Raw genomic sequence first — 16298 nt, forward strand, 5'->3', positions numbered from 1 at the left:
TCTCCCTCTCTGTATGTAATAAAGCAGCAACTCACACTCTCTCCCTCTCTCTGTATATAATAGAACAGCAACTCACACTCTCTCCCTCTCTCTGTATATAATTAAGCAGCAACTCACACACTCTCCCTCTCTCTGCATATAATAAAGCAGCAACACACACACACTCTCCCTCTCTCTGTATATAATAAAGCAGCAACTCACACACTCTCCCTCACTCTGTATATAATAAAGCAGCAACTCACACTCTCTCCCTCTCTCTGTATATAATATAACAGCAACTCACACTCTCTCCCTCTCTCTGCATATAATAAAGCAGCAACTCACACACTCTCCCTCTCTCTGTATATAATAAAGCAGCAACTCACACACTCTCCCTCACTCTGTATATAATAAAGCAGCAACTCACACTCTCTCCGTCTCTCTGTATATAATATAACAGCAACTCACACTCTCTCCCTCTCTCTGTATATAATAAAGCAGCAACTCACACACTCTCCCTCTCTCTGTATATAATAAAGCAGCAACTCACACACTCTCCCTCACTCTGTATATAATAAAGCAGCAACTCACACTCTCTCCCTCTCTCTGTATATAATAAATCAGCAACTCACACACTCTCCCTCTCTCTGTATATAATAAAGCAGCAACTCACACTCTCTCCCTCTCTCTGTATATAATATAACAGCAACTCACACTCTCTCCCTCTCTCTGTATATAATAAAGCAGCAACTCACACTCTCTCCCTCTCTCTGTATATAATAAATCAGCAACTCACACACTCTCCCTCTCTCTGTATATAATAAATCAGCAACTCACACTCTCTCCCTCTCTCTGTATATAATATAACAGCAACTCACACTCTCTCCCTCTCTCTGTATATAATAAAGCAGCAACTCACACTCTCTCCCTCTCTCTGTATATAATAAATCAGCAACTCACACACTCTCCCTCTCTCTGTATATAATAAAGCAGCAACTCACACTCTCCCTCTCTCTGTATATAATAAAGCAGCAACTCACACACTCTCCCTCTCTCTGTATATAATAAAGCAGCAACTCACACACTCTCCCTCTCTCTGTATATAATAAAGCAGCAACTCACACTCTCTCCCTCTCTCTGTATATAATAGAACAGCAACTCACACTCTCTCCCTCTCTCTGTATATAATTAAGCAGCAACTCACACACTCTCCCTCTCTCTGCATATAATAAAGCAGCAACACACACACACTCTCCCTCTCTCTGTATATAATAAAGCAGCAACTCACACACTCTCCCTCACTCTGTATATAATAAAGCAGCAACTCACACTCTCCCTCTCCCTGTATATAATAAAGCAGCAACTCACACTCTCTCCCTCTCTCTGTATATAATAACGCAGCAACTCACACTCTCTCCCTCTCTCTGTATATAATAAAGCAGCAACTCACACACTCTCCCTCTCTCCGTATATAATAAAGCAGCAACTCACACTCTCTCCCTCTCTCTGTATATAATAAAGCAGCCACTCACACTCTCTATAAATAATAAAGCAGCAACTCACACTCTCTCCCTCTCTCTGTATATAATAAAGCAGCAACTCACATACTCTCCCTCTCTCTGTATATAATAAAGCAGCTCATCACACACTCTACCTTTCTCTGTATATAATAAAGCAGCAGCTCACACTCTCTCCCTCTCTCTGTATATAATAAAGCAGCAACTCACACCCTTTCCCTCTCTCTGTATATAATAAAGCAGCAACTCACACTCTCTCCCTCTCTCTGTATATAATAAAGCAGCAACTCACACTCTCTATATATAATAAAGCAGCAACTCACAGTCTCTCCCTCTCTCTGTATATAATAAAGCAGCAACTCACAGTCTCTCCCTCTCTCTGTATATAATAAAGCAGCAACTCACACTCTCTCCCTCTCTCTGTATATAATAAAGCAGCAACTCACACTCTCTATATATAATAAAGCAGCAACTCAGACACTCTCCCTCTCTCTGTATATAATAAATCAGCAACTCACACTCTCTCCCTCTCTCTGTATATAATAAAGCAGCAACTCACACTCTCTCCCTCTCTCTGTATATAATAAATCAGCAACTCACACACTCTCCCTCTCTCTGTATATAATAAAGCAGCAACTCACACTCTCTCCCTCTCTCTGTATATAATAAAGCAGCAACTCACACACTCTCCCTCTCTGTTTATAATAAAGCAGCAACTCACACTCTCTCCCTCTCTCTGTATATAATAAAGCAGCAACTCACACTCTCTCCCTCTCTGTTTATAATAAAGCAGCAACTCACACTCTCTCCCTCTCTCTGTATATAATAAAGCAGCAACTCACACTCTCTCCCTCTCTGTATATAATAAAGCAGCAACTCACACTCTCTCCCTCTCTGTATGTAATAAAGCAGCAACTCACACTCTCTCCCTCTCTGTATGTAATAAAGCAGCAACTCACACTCTCCCTCTCTCTCTGTATATAATAAAGCAGCAACTCACACTCTCTCCCTCTCTGTATAAAATAAAGCAGCAACTCACACTCTCTCCCTCTCTCTGCATATAATAAAGCAGCAACTCACACACTCTCCCTCTCTCTGTATATAATAAAGCAGCAACTCACACACTCTCCCTCACTCTGTATATAATAAAGCAGCAACTCACACTCTCTCCGTCTCTCTGTATATAATATAACAGCAACTCACACTCTCTCCCTCTCTCTGTATATAATAAAGCAGCAACTCACACACTCTCCCTCTCTCTGTATATAATAAAGCAGCAACTCACACACTCTCCCTCACTCTGTATATAATAAAGCAGCAACTCACACTCTCTCCCTCTCTCTGTATATAATAAATCAGCAACTCACACACTCTCCCTCTCTCTGTATATAATAAAGCAGCAACTCACACTCTCTCCCTCTCTCTGTATATAATATAACAGCAACTCACACTCTCTCCCTCTCTCTGTATATAATAAAGCAGCAACTCACACTCTCTCCCTCTCTCTGTATATAATAAATCAGCAACTCACACACTCTCCCTCTCTCTGTATATAATAAATCAGCAACTCACACTCTCTCCCTCTCTCTGTATATAATATAACAGCAACTCACACTCTCTCCCTCTCTCTGTATATAATAAAGCAGCAACTCACACTCTCTCCCTCTCTCTGTATATAATAAATCAGCAACTCACACACTCTCCCTCTCTCTGTATATAATAAAGCAGCAACTCACACTCTCCCTCTCTCTGTATATAATAAAGCAGCAACTCACACACTCTCCCTCTCTCTGTATATAATAAAGCAGCAACTCACACACTCTCCCTCTCTCTGTATATAATAAAGCAGCAACTCACACTCTCTCCCTCTCTCTGTATATAATAGAACAGCAACTCACACTCTCTCCCTCTCTCTGTATATAATTAAGCAGCAACTCACACACTCTCCCTCTCTCTGCATATAATAAAGCAGCAACACACACACACTCTCCCTCTCTCTGTATATAATAAAGCAGCAACTCACACACTCTCCCTCACTCTGTATATAATAAAGCAGCAACTCACACTCTCCCTCTCCCTGTATATAATAAAGCAGCAACTCACACTCTCTCCCTCTCTCTGTATATAATAACGCAGCAACTCACACTCTCTCCCTCTCTCTGTATATAATAAAGCAGCAACTCACACACTCTCCCTCTCTCCGTATATAATAAAGCAGCAACTCACACTCTCTCCCTCTCTCTGTATATAATAAAGCAGCCACTCACACTCTCTATAAATAATAAAGCAGCAACTCACACTCTCTCCCTCTCTCTGTATATAATAAAGCAGCAAGTCACATACTCTCCCTCTCTCTGTATATAATAAAGCAGCTCATCACACACTCTACCTTTCTCTGTATATAATAAAGCAGCAGCTCACACTCTCTCCCTCTCTCTGTATATAATAAAGCAGCAACTCACACCCTTTCCCTCTCTCTGTATATAATAAAGCAGCAACTCACACTCTCTCCCTCTCTCTGTATATAATAAAGCAGCAACTCACACTCTCTATATATAATAAAGCAGCAACTCACAGTCTCTCCCTCTCTCTGTATATAATAAAGCAGCAACTCACAGTCTCTCCCTCTCTCTGTATATAATAAAGCAGCAACTCACACTCTCTCCCTCTCTCTGTATATAATAAAGCAGCAACTCACACTCTCTATATATAATAAAGCAGCAACTCAGACACTCTCCCTCTCTCTGTATATAATAAATCAGCAACTCACACTCTCTCCCTCTCTCTGTATATAATAAAGCAGCAACTCACACTCTCTCCCTCTCTCTGTATATAATAAATCAGCAACTCACACACTCTCCCTCTCTCTGTATATAATAAAGCAGCAACTCACACTCTCTCCCTCTCTCTGTATATAATAAAGCAGCAACTCACACACTCTCCCTCTCTGTTTATAATAAAGCAGCAACTCACACTCTCTCCCTCTCTCTGTATATAATAAAGCAGCAACTCACACTCTCTCCCTCTCTGTTTATAATAAAGCAGCAACTCACACTCTCTCCCTCTCTCTGTATATAATAAAGCAGCAACTCACACTCTCTCCCTCTCTGTATATAATAAAGCAGCAACTCACACTCTCTCCCTCTCTGTATGTAATAAAGCAGCAACTCACACTCTCTCCCTCTCTGTATGTAATAAAGCAGCAACTCACACTCTCCCTCTCTCTCTGTATATAATAAAGCAGCAACTCACACTCTCTCCCTCTCTGTATAAAATAAAGCAGCAACTCACACACTCTCCCTCTCTCTGTATATAATAAAGCAGCAACTCACACACTCTCCCTCTCTGTATATAATAAAGCAGCAACTCACACACTCTCCCTCTCTGTATAAAATAAAGCAGCAACTCACACTCTCTCCCTCTCTGTATAAAATAAAGCAGCAACTCACACACTCTCCCTCTCTCTGTATATAATAAAGCAGCAACTCACACACTCTCCCTCTCTGTATATAATAAAGCAGCAACTCACACTCTCTCCCTCTCTGTATAAAATAAAGCAGCAACTCACACACTCTCCCTCTCTGTATAAAATAAAGCAGCAACTCACACACTCTCCCTCTCTGTATAAAATAAAGCAGCAACTCACACTCTCTCCCTCTCTGTATAAAATAAAGCAGCAACTCACACTCTCTCCCTCTCTGTATAAAATAAAGCAGCAACTCACACTCTCTCCCTCTCTCTGTATATAATAAAGCAGCAACTCACACACTCTCCCTCTCTCTGTATATAATAAAGCAGCAACTCACACTCTCTCCCTCTCTGTATAAAATAAAGCAGCAACTCACACTCTCCCTCTCTCTCTGTATATAATAAAGCAGCAACTCACACTCTCTCCCTCTCTGTATAAAATAAAGCAGCAACTCACACACTCTCCCTCTCTCTGTATATAATAAAGCAGCAACTCACACTCTCTCCCTCTCTGTATAAAATAAAGCAGCAACTCACACACTCTCCCTCTCTCTGTATATAATAAAGCAGCAACTCACACTCTCTCCCTCTCTCCGTATATAATAAAGCAGCAACTCACACACTCTCCCTCTCTGTATAAAATAAAGCAGCAACTCACACTCTCTCCCTCCCTCTGTTTATAATAAAGCAGCAACTCACAAACTCTCCCTCTCTCTGTATATAATAAAGCAGCAACTCACACACTCTCCCTCTCTCTGTATATAATAAAGCAGCAACTCACACACTCTCCCTCTCCCTGTATAAAATAAAGCAGCAACTCACACTCTCTCCCTCTCTCTGTATATAATTAAGCAGCTACTCACACACTGTCCCTCTCTCTGCATATAATAAAGCAGCAACTCACACACTCTCCCTCTCGCTGTATTTAATAAAGCAGCAACTCACACTCTCTCCCTCTCTCTGTAGATAATTAAGCAGCTCCTCACACACTCTCCCTCTCTCTGTATATAATAAAGCAGCAACTCACACTATCTATAAATAATAAAGCAGCAATTCACACTCTCTCCCTCTCTCTGTATATAATAAAGCAGCAACTCACTGTCTCTCCCTCTCTCTGTATATAATAAAGCAGCAATTCACACTCTCTATATATAATAAAGCAGCAACTCACACTCTCTCCCTCTCTCTGTATATAATAAAGCAGCAACTCACTGTCTCTCCCTCTCTCTGGATATAATAAAGCAGCAACTCACACTCTCTCCCACTCTCTGTATATAATAAATCAGCAACACACACACTCTCCCTCTCTCTGTATATAATAAAGCAGCAACTCACTGTCTCTCCCGCTCTCTGTATATAATAAAGCAGCAACTCACACTCTCTCCCTCTCTCTGTATATAATAAAGCAGCAACTCACACACTCTCCCTCTCTCTGTATATAATAAAGCAGCAACTCACACTCTCTCCCTCTCTCTGTATATAATAATTCAGCAACTCACACCCTCTCCCTCTCTCTGTATATAATAAAGCAGCAACTCCCTCTCTCTCCCACTCTCTGTAAATAATAAATCAGCAACTCACACACTCTCCCTCTCTCTGGATATAATAAAGCAGCAACTCACACTCTCTCCCTCTCTGTATATAATAAAGCAGCAACTCACACTCTCTCCCTCACTCTGTATATAATAAAGCAGCAACTCACACTCTCTCCCTCTCTGTATATAATAAAGCAGCAACTCACACTCTCTCCCTCTCTCTGTATGTAATAAAGCAGCAACTCACACTCTCTCCCTCTCTCTGTATATAATAAAACAGCAACTCACACTCTCTCCCTCTCTGTATATAATAAAGCAGCAACTCACACACTCTCCCTCTCTCTGTATATAATAAAGCAGCAACTCACACTCTCTATATATAATAAAGCAGCAACTCAGACACTCTCCCTCTCTCTGTATATAATAAATCAGCAACTCACACTCTCTCCCTCTCTCTGTATATAATAAAGCAGCAACTCACACTCTCTCCCTCTCTCTGTATATAATAAATCAGCAACTCACACACTCTCCCTCTCTCTGTATATAATAAAGCAGCAACTCACACACTCTCCCTCTCCCTGTATAAAATAAAGCAGCAACTCACACACTCTCCCTCTCCCTGTTTCTAATAAAGCAGCAACTCACACTCTCTCCCTCTCTCTGTATATAATTAAGCAGCTACTCACACACTGTCCCTCTCTCTGTATATAATAAAGCAGCTCCTCACACACTCTCCCTCTCGCTGTATTTAATAAAGCAGCAACTCACACTATCTATATATAATAAAGCAGCAATTCACACTCTCTCCCTCTCTCTGTATATAATAAAGCAGCAACTCACTGTCTCTCCCTCTCTCTGTATATAATAAAGCAGCAATTCACACTCTCTATATATAATAAAGCAGCAACTCACACTCTCTCCCTCTCTCTGTATATAATAAAGCAGCAACTCACTGTCTCTCCCTCTCTCTGTATATAATAAAGCAGCAATTCACACTCTCTATATATAATAAAGCAGCAACTCACACTCTCTCCCTCTCTCTGTATATAATAAAGCAGCAACTCACTGTCTCTCCCTCTCTCTGGATATAATAAAGCAGCAACTCACACTCTCTATATATAATAAAGCAGCAACTCAGACACTCTCCCTCTCTCTGTATATAATAAATCAGCAACACACACTCTCTCCCTCTCTCTGTATATAATAAAGCAGCAACTCACTGTCTCTCCCGCTCTCTGTATATAATAAAGCAGCAACTCACACTCTCTCCCTCTCTCTGTATATAATAAAGCAGCAACTCACACACTCTCCCTCACTCTGTATATAATAAAGCAGCAACTCACACTCTCTCCCTCTCTCTGTATATAATAATTCAGCAACTCACACCCTCTCCCTCTCTCTGTATATAATAAAGCAGCAACTCCCTCTCTCTCCCACTCTCTGTAAATAATAAATCAGCAACTCACACACTCTCCCTCTCTCTGGATATAATAAAGCAGCAACTCACACTCTCTCCCTCTCTGTATATAATAAAGCAGCAACTCACACTCTCTCCCTCACTCTGTATATAATAAAGCAGCAACTCACACTCTCTCCCTCTCTGTATATAATAAAGCAGCAACTCACACTCTCTCCCTCTCTGTATGTAATAAAGCAGCAACTCACACTCTCTCCCTCTCTCTGTATATAATAAAGCAGCAACTCACACTCTCTCCCTCTCTCTGTATATAATAAAGCAGCAACTCACACTCTCCCTCTCTCTGTATATAATAAAGCAGCAACTCACACTCTCTCCCTCTCTCTGTATATAATAAAGCAGCAACTCACACTCTCTCCCTCTCTCTGTATATAATAAAGCAGCAACTCACACACTCTCCCTCTCTCCGTATATAATAAAGCAGCAACTCACACTCTCTCCCTCTCTCTGTATATAATAAAGCAGCCACTCACACTCTCTATAAATAATAAAGCAGCAACTCACACTCTCTCCCTCTCTCTGTATATAATAAAGCAGCAACTCACATACTCTCCCTCTCTCTGTATATAATAAAGCAGCTCCTCACACACTCTCCCTTTCTCTGTATATAATAAAGCAGCAGCTCACACTCTCTCCCTCTCTCTGTATATAATAAAGCAGCAACTCACACCCTTTCCCTCTCTCTGTATATAATAAAGCAGCAACTCACACTCTCTCCCTCTCTCTGTATATAATAAAGCAGCAACTCACACTCTCTATATATAATAAAGCAGCAACTCACAGTCTCTCCCTCTCTCTGTATATAATAACGCAGCAACTCACACTCTCTATATATAATAAAGCAGCAACTCAGACACTCTCCCTCTCTCTGTATATAATAAATCAGCAACTCACACTCTCTCCCTCTCTCTGTATATAATAAAGCAGCAACTCACACTCTCTCCCTCTCTCTGTATATAATAAATCAGCAACTCACACACTCTCCCTCTCTCTGTATATAATAAAGCAGCAACTCACACTCTCTCCCTCTCTGTTTATAATAAAGCAGCAACTCAGACTCTCTCCCTCTCTGTATATAATAAAGCAGCAACTCACACTCTCTCCCTCTCTGTATGTAATAAAGCAGCAACTCACACTCTCTCCCTCTCTGTATGTAATAAAGCAGCAACTCACACTCTCTCTCTCTCTCTGTATATAATAAAGCAGCAACTCACACTCTCTCCCTCACTGTATAAAATAAAGCAGCAACTCACACACTCTCCCTCTCTCTGTATATAATAAAGCAGCAACTCACACACTCTCCCTCTCTGTATATAATAAAGCAGCAACTCACACTCTCTCCCTCTCTCTGTATATAATAAAGCAGCAACTCACACTCTCTCCCTCTCTCTGTATATAATAAAGCAGCAACTCACACTCTCCCTCTCTCTGCATATAATAAAGCAGCAACTCACACTCTCTCCCTCTCTCTGGATATAATAAAGCAGAAACTCACACACTCTCCCTCTCTCTGTATATAATAAAGCAGCAACTCACACACTCTCCCTCACTCTGTATATAATAAAGCAGCAACTCACACTCTCTCCCTCTCTCTCTATCTCATAAAGCAGCAACTCACACTCTCTCCCTCTCTCTGTATATAATAAAGCAGCAACTCACAAACTCTCCCTCACTATTTATAATAAAGCAGTAACGGACACACTCTCCCTCTCTCTGTATAGAATAAAGCAGCAACTCACACTCTCTCCCTCACTCTGTTTATAATAAAGCAGCAACTCACACTCTCTCCCTCCCTCTGTTTATAATAAAGCAGCAACTCACAAACTCTCCCTCTCTCTGTATATAATAAAGCAGCAACTCACACACTCTCCCTCTCCCTGGATAAAATAAAGCAGCAACTCACACACTCTCCCTCTCCCTGTTTCTAATAAAGCAGCAACTCACACTCTCTCCCTCTCTCTGTATATAATAAAGCAGCAACTCACAAACTCTCCCTCTCTCTGTTTATAATCAAGCAGCAACTCACACTCTCTCCCTCTCTCTGTATATAATAAAGCAGCAACTCACACACTCTCCCTCTCCCTGTTTCTAATTAAGCAGCAACTCACACACTCTCCCTCTCTCTGTATATAATAAAGCAGCAACTCACACACTCTCCCTCTCTGTATATAATAAAGCAGCAACTCACACTATATATAATAAAGCAGCAACTCACACTCTCTCCCTCTCTCTGTGTATAATAAAGCAGCAAATCACAGTCTCTCCCTCTCTCTGTATATAATAAAGCAGCAACTCACACTCTTTCCCTCTCTCTGTATATAATAAAGCAGCAACTCACAAACACTCCCTCTCTCTGTTAATAATAAAGCAGCAACTCACACTCTCTCCCTCTCTCTGTATATAATAAAGCAGCAACTCACAAACTCTCCCTCTCTCTGTTTATAATAAAGCAGCAACTCACACTCTCTCCCTCTCTCTCTATATAATAAAGCAGCAACTCACACTCTCTCCCTCTCTCTGTATATAATAAAGCAGCAACTCACACTCTCTCCCTCTCTCTGTATATAATAAAGCAGCAACTCACACTCTCTCCCTCTCTCTGTATATAATAAAGCAGCAACTCACACTCTCTCCCTCTCTCTGTATATAATAAAGCAGCAACTCACACTCTCTCCCTCTCTCTGTATATAATAAAGCAGCAACTCACACACTCTCCCTCTCTCTGTATATAATAAAGCAGCAACTCACACACTCTCCCTCTCTCTGTATATAATAAAGCAGCAACTCACACACTCTCCCTCTCTCTGTATATAATAAAGCAGCAATTCACACTCTCTATATATAATAAAGCAGCAACTCACACTCTCTCCCTCTCTCTGTATATAATAAAGCAGCAACTCACACACTCTCCCTCTCTCTGTATATAATAAAGCAGCAACTCACACACTCTCCCTCTCTCTGTATATAATAAAGCAGCAATTCACACTCTCTATATATAATAAAGCAGCAACTCACACTCTCTCCCTCTCTCTGTATATAATAAAGCAGCAACTCACACACTCTCCCTCTCTCTGTATATAATAAAGCAGCAATTCACACTCTCTATATATAATAAAGCAGCAACTCACACTCTCTCCCTCTCTCTGTATATAATAAAGCAGCAACTCACACTCTCTCCCTCTCTCTGTATATAATAAAGCAGCAACTCACACACTCTCCCTCACTCTGTATATAATAAAGCAGCAACTCACACTCTCTCCCTCTCTCTGTATATAATAATTCAGCAACTCACACCCTCTCCCTCTCTCTGTATATAATAAAGCAGCAACTCCCTCTCTCTCCCACTCTCTGTAAATAATAAATCAGCAACTCACACACTCTCCCTCTCTCTGGATATAATAAAGCAGCAACTCACACTCTCTCCCTCTCTGTATATAATAAAGCAGCAACTCACACTCTCTCCCTCTCTCTGTATATAATAAAGCAGCAACTCACACTCTCTCCCTCTCTCTGTATATAATAAAGCAGCCACTCACACTCTCTATAAATAATAAAGCAGCAACTCACACACTCTCCCTCTCTCTGTATATAATAAAGCAGCTCCTCACACACTCTCCCTTTCTCTGTATATAATAAAGCAGCAGCTCACACTCTCTCCCTCTCTCTGTATATAATAAAGCAGCAACTCACACCCTTTCCATCTCTCTGTATATAATAAAGCAGCAACTCACACTCTCTCCCTCTCTCTGTATATAATAAAGCAGCAACTCACACTCTCTATATATAATAAAGCAGCAACTCAGACACTCTCCCTCTCTCTGTATATAATAAAGCAGCAACTCACACTCTCTCCCTCTCTCTGTATATAATAAAGCAGCAACTCACACTCTCTCCCTCTCTCTGTATATAATAAATCAGCAACTCACACACTCTCCCTCTCTCTGTATATAATAAAGCAGCAACTCACACTCTCTCCCTCTCTGTTTATAATAAAGCAGCAACTCACACTCTCTCCCTCTCTCTGTATGTAATAAAGCAGCAACTCACACTCTCTCCCTCTCTGTATGTAATAAAGCAGCAACTCACACTCTCTCTCTCTCTGTATATAATAAAGCAGCAACTCACACTCTCTCCCTCTCTGTATAAAATAAAGCAGCAACTCACACACTCTCCCTCTCTCTGTATATAATAAAGCAGCAACTCACACACTCTCCCTCTCTGTATATAATAAAGCTGCAACTCACACTCTCTCCCTCCCTCTGTTGATAATAAAGCAGCAACTCACAAACTCTCCCTCTCTCTGTATATAATAAAGCAGCAACTCACACACTCTCCCTCTCTCTGTATATAATAAAGCAGCAACTCACACACTCTCCCTCTCCCTGTATAAAATAAAGCAGCAACTCACAAACTCTCCCTCTCTCTGTTAATAATAAAGCAGCAACTCACACTCTCTCCCTCTCTCTGTATATAATTAAGCAGCTACTCACACACTGTCCCTCTCTCTGTATATAATAAAGCAGCAACTCACACACTCTCCCTCTCGCTGTATTTAATAAAGCAGCAACTCGCACTCTCTCCCTCTCTCTGTAGATAATTAAGCAGCTCCTCACACACTCTCCCTCTCTCTGTATATAATAAAGCAGCAACTCACACTATCTATATATAATAAAGCAGCAATTCACACTCTCTCCCTCTCTCTGTATATAATAAAGCAGCAACTCACTGTCTCTCCCTCTCTCTGGATATAATAAAGCAGCAACTCACACTCTCTCCCACTCTCTGTATATAATAAATCAGCAACACACACACTCTCCCTCTCTCTGTATATAATAAAGCACCAACTCACTGTCTCTCCCGCACTCTGTATATAATAAAGCAGCAACTCACACTCTCTCCCTCTCTCTGTATATAATAAAGCAGCAACTCACACACTCTCCCTCACTCTGTATATAATAAAGCAGCAACTCACACTCTCTCCCTCTCTCTGTATATAATAATTCAGCAACTCACACTCTCTCCCACTCTCTGTAAATAATAAATCAGCAACTCACACTCTCTCCCTCTCTGTATATAATAAAGCAGCAACTCACACTCTCTCCCTCTCTGTATGTAATAAAGCAGCAACTCACACTCTCTCCCTCTCTGTATATAATAAAGCAGCAACTCACACACTCTCCCTCTCTCTGTATATAATAAAGCAGCAATTCACACTCTCTCCCTCTCTGTATATAATAAAGCAGCAACTCACACTCTCTCCCTCTCTCTGTATATAATAAAGCAGCAACTCACACTCTCCCTCTCTCTGTATATAATAAAGCAGCAACTCACACTCTCTCCCTCTCTCTGTATATAATAAAGCAGCAACTCACACTCTCTCCCTCTCTCTGTATATAATAAAGCAGCAACTCACACACTCTCCCTCTCTCCGTATATAATAAAGCAGCAACTCACACTCTCTCCCTCTCTCTGTATATAATAAAGCAGCCACTCACACTCTCTATAAATAATAAAGCAGCAACTCACACTCTCTCCCTCTCTCTGTATAAAATAAAGCAGCAACTCACATCCTCTCCCTCTCTCTGTATATACTAAAGCAGCTCCTCACACACTCTCCCTTTCTCTGTATATAATAAAGCAGCAGCTCACACTCTCTCCCTCTCTCTGTATATAATAAAGCAGCAACTCACACCCTTTCCCTCTCTCTGTATATAATAAAGCAGCAACTCACACTCTCTCCCTCTCTCTGTATATAATAACGCAGCAACTCACACTCTCTATATATAATAAAGCAGCAACTCAGACACTCTCCCTCTCTCTGGAGATAATAAATCAGCAACTCACACTCTCTCCCTCTCTCTGTATATAATAAAGCAGCAACTCACACTCTCTCCCTCTCTCTGTATATAATAAATCAGCAACTCACACACTCTCCCTCTCTCTGTATATAATAAAGCAGCAACTCACACTCTCTCCCTCTCTGTTTATAATAAAGCAGCAACTCACACTCTCTCCCTCTCTCTGTATATAATAAAGCAGCAACTCACACTCTCTCCCTCTCTGTATATAATAAAGCAGCAACTCACACTCTCTCCCTCTCTGTATGTAATAAAGCAGCAACTCACACTCTCTCCCTCTCTGTATGTAATAAAGCAGCAACTCACACTCTCTCTCTCTCTCTGTATATAATAAACCAGCAACTCACACTCTCTCCCTCTCTGTATAAAATAAAGCAGCAACTCACACACTCTCCCTCTCTCTGTATATAATAAAGCAGCAACTCACACACTCTCCCTCTCTGTATATAATAAAGCAGCAACTCACACTCTCTCCCTCTCTCTGTATATAATAAAGCAGCAACTCACACTCTCTCCCTCTGTCTGTATATAATAAAGCAGCAACTCACACTCTCCCTCTCTCTACATATAATAAAGCAGCAATTCACACTCTCTCCCTCTCTCTGGATATAATAAAGCAGAAACTCACACACTCTCCCTCTCTCTGTATATAATAAAGCAGCAACTCACACACTCTCCCTCTCTCTGTATCTCATAAAGCAGCAACTCACACTCTCTCCCTCTCTCTGTATATAATAAAGCAGCAACTCACACTCTCTCCCTCTGTCTGTATATAATAAAGCAGCAACTCACACTCTCCCTCTCTCTGCATATAATAAAGCAGCAATTCACACTCTCTCCCTCTCTCTGGTTATAATAAAGCAGAAACTCACACTCTCTCCCTCTCTCTGTATATAATAAAGCAGCAACTCACACTCTCTCCCTCTCTCTGTATCTCATAAAGCAGCAACTCACACTCTCTCCCTCTCTCTGTATATAATAAAGCAGCAACTCACAAACTCTCCCTCACTCTGTTTATAATAAAGCAGTAACGGACACACTCTCCCTCTCTCTGTATAGAATAAAGCAGCAACTCACACTCTCTCCCTCACTCTGTTTATAATAAAGCAGCAACTCACACTCTTTCCCTCTCTCTGTATATAATAAAGCAGCAACTCACACACTCTCCCTCTCTCTGTATATAATAAAGCAGCAACTCACACACTCTCCCTCTCCCTGGATAAAATAAAGCAGCAACTCACACACTCTCCCTCTCTCTGTATATAATAAAGCAGGAACTCACACTCTCTCCCTCTCTCTGTATATAATAAAGCAGCAACTCACACACTCTCCCTCTCCCTGTTTCTAATAAAGCAGCAACTCACACACTCTCCCTCTCTCTGTATATAATAAAGCAGCAACTCACAAACTCTCCCTCTCTCTGTTTATAATCAAGCAGGAACTCACACTCTCTCCCTCTCTCTGTATATAATAAAGCAGCAACTCACACACTCTCCCTCTCCCTGTTTCTAATAAAGCAGCAACTCACACACTCTCCCTCTCTCTGTATATAATAAAGCAGCAACTCACACTCTCTATATATAATAAAGCAGCAACTCACACTCTCTCCCTCTCTCTGTATATAATAAAGCAGCAACTCACTGTCTCTCCCTCTCTCTGTATATAATAAAGCAGCAACACACACTCTCTCCCTCTCTCTGTATATAATAAAGCAGCAACTCACACTCTCTCCCTCTCTCTGTATATGATAAAGCAGCAACTCACACTCTCTCCCTCTCTCTGTATATAATTAAGCAACTACTCACACACTCTCCCTCTCTCTGTATATAATAAAGCAGCAACTCACACACTCTCCCTCTCGCTGTATATAATAAAGCAGCAACTCACACTCTCTCCCTCTCTCTGTATATAATTAAGCAGCTACTCACACACTCTCCCTCTCTCTGTATATAATAAAGCAGCAACTCACACACTCTCCCTCTCTCTGTTTCTAATAAAGCAGCAGCTCACACACTCTCCCTCTCTCTGCATATAATAAAGCAGCAACTCACACTCTCCCTCTCTCTGTATATAATAAAGCAGCAACTCACACACTCTCCCTCTCTGTATATAATAAAGCAGCAACTCACACTATATATAATAAAGCAGCAACTCACACTCTCTCCCTCTCTCTGTATATAATAAAGCAGCAAATCACAGTCTCTCCCTCTCTCTGTATATAATAAAGCAGCAACTCACACTCTTTCCCTCTCTCTGTATATAATAAAGCAGCAACTCACAAACTCTCCCTCTCTCTGTTAATAATAAAGCAGCAACTCACACTCTCTCCCTCTCTCTGTATATAATAAAGCAGCAACTCACAAACTCTCCCTCTCTCTGTTTATAATAAAGCAGCAACTCACACTCTCTCCCTCTCTCTCTATATAATAAAGCAGCAACTCACACTCTCTCCCTCTCTCTGTAT

The sequence above is a fragment of the Heterodontus francisci genome, chromosome 5, assembly GCF_036365525.1.
Source record: "Heterodontus francisci isolate sHetFra1 chromosome 5, sHetFra1.hap1, whole genome shotgun sequence".
Classification (NCBI taxonomy): Eukaryota; Metazoa; Chordata; class Chondrichthyes; order Heterodontiformes; family Heterodontidae; genus Heterodontus; species Heterodontus francisci.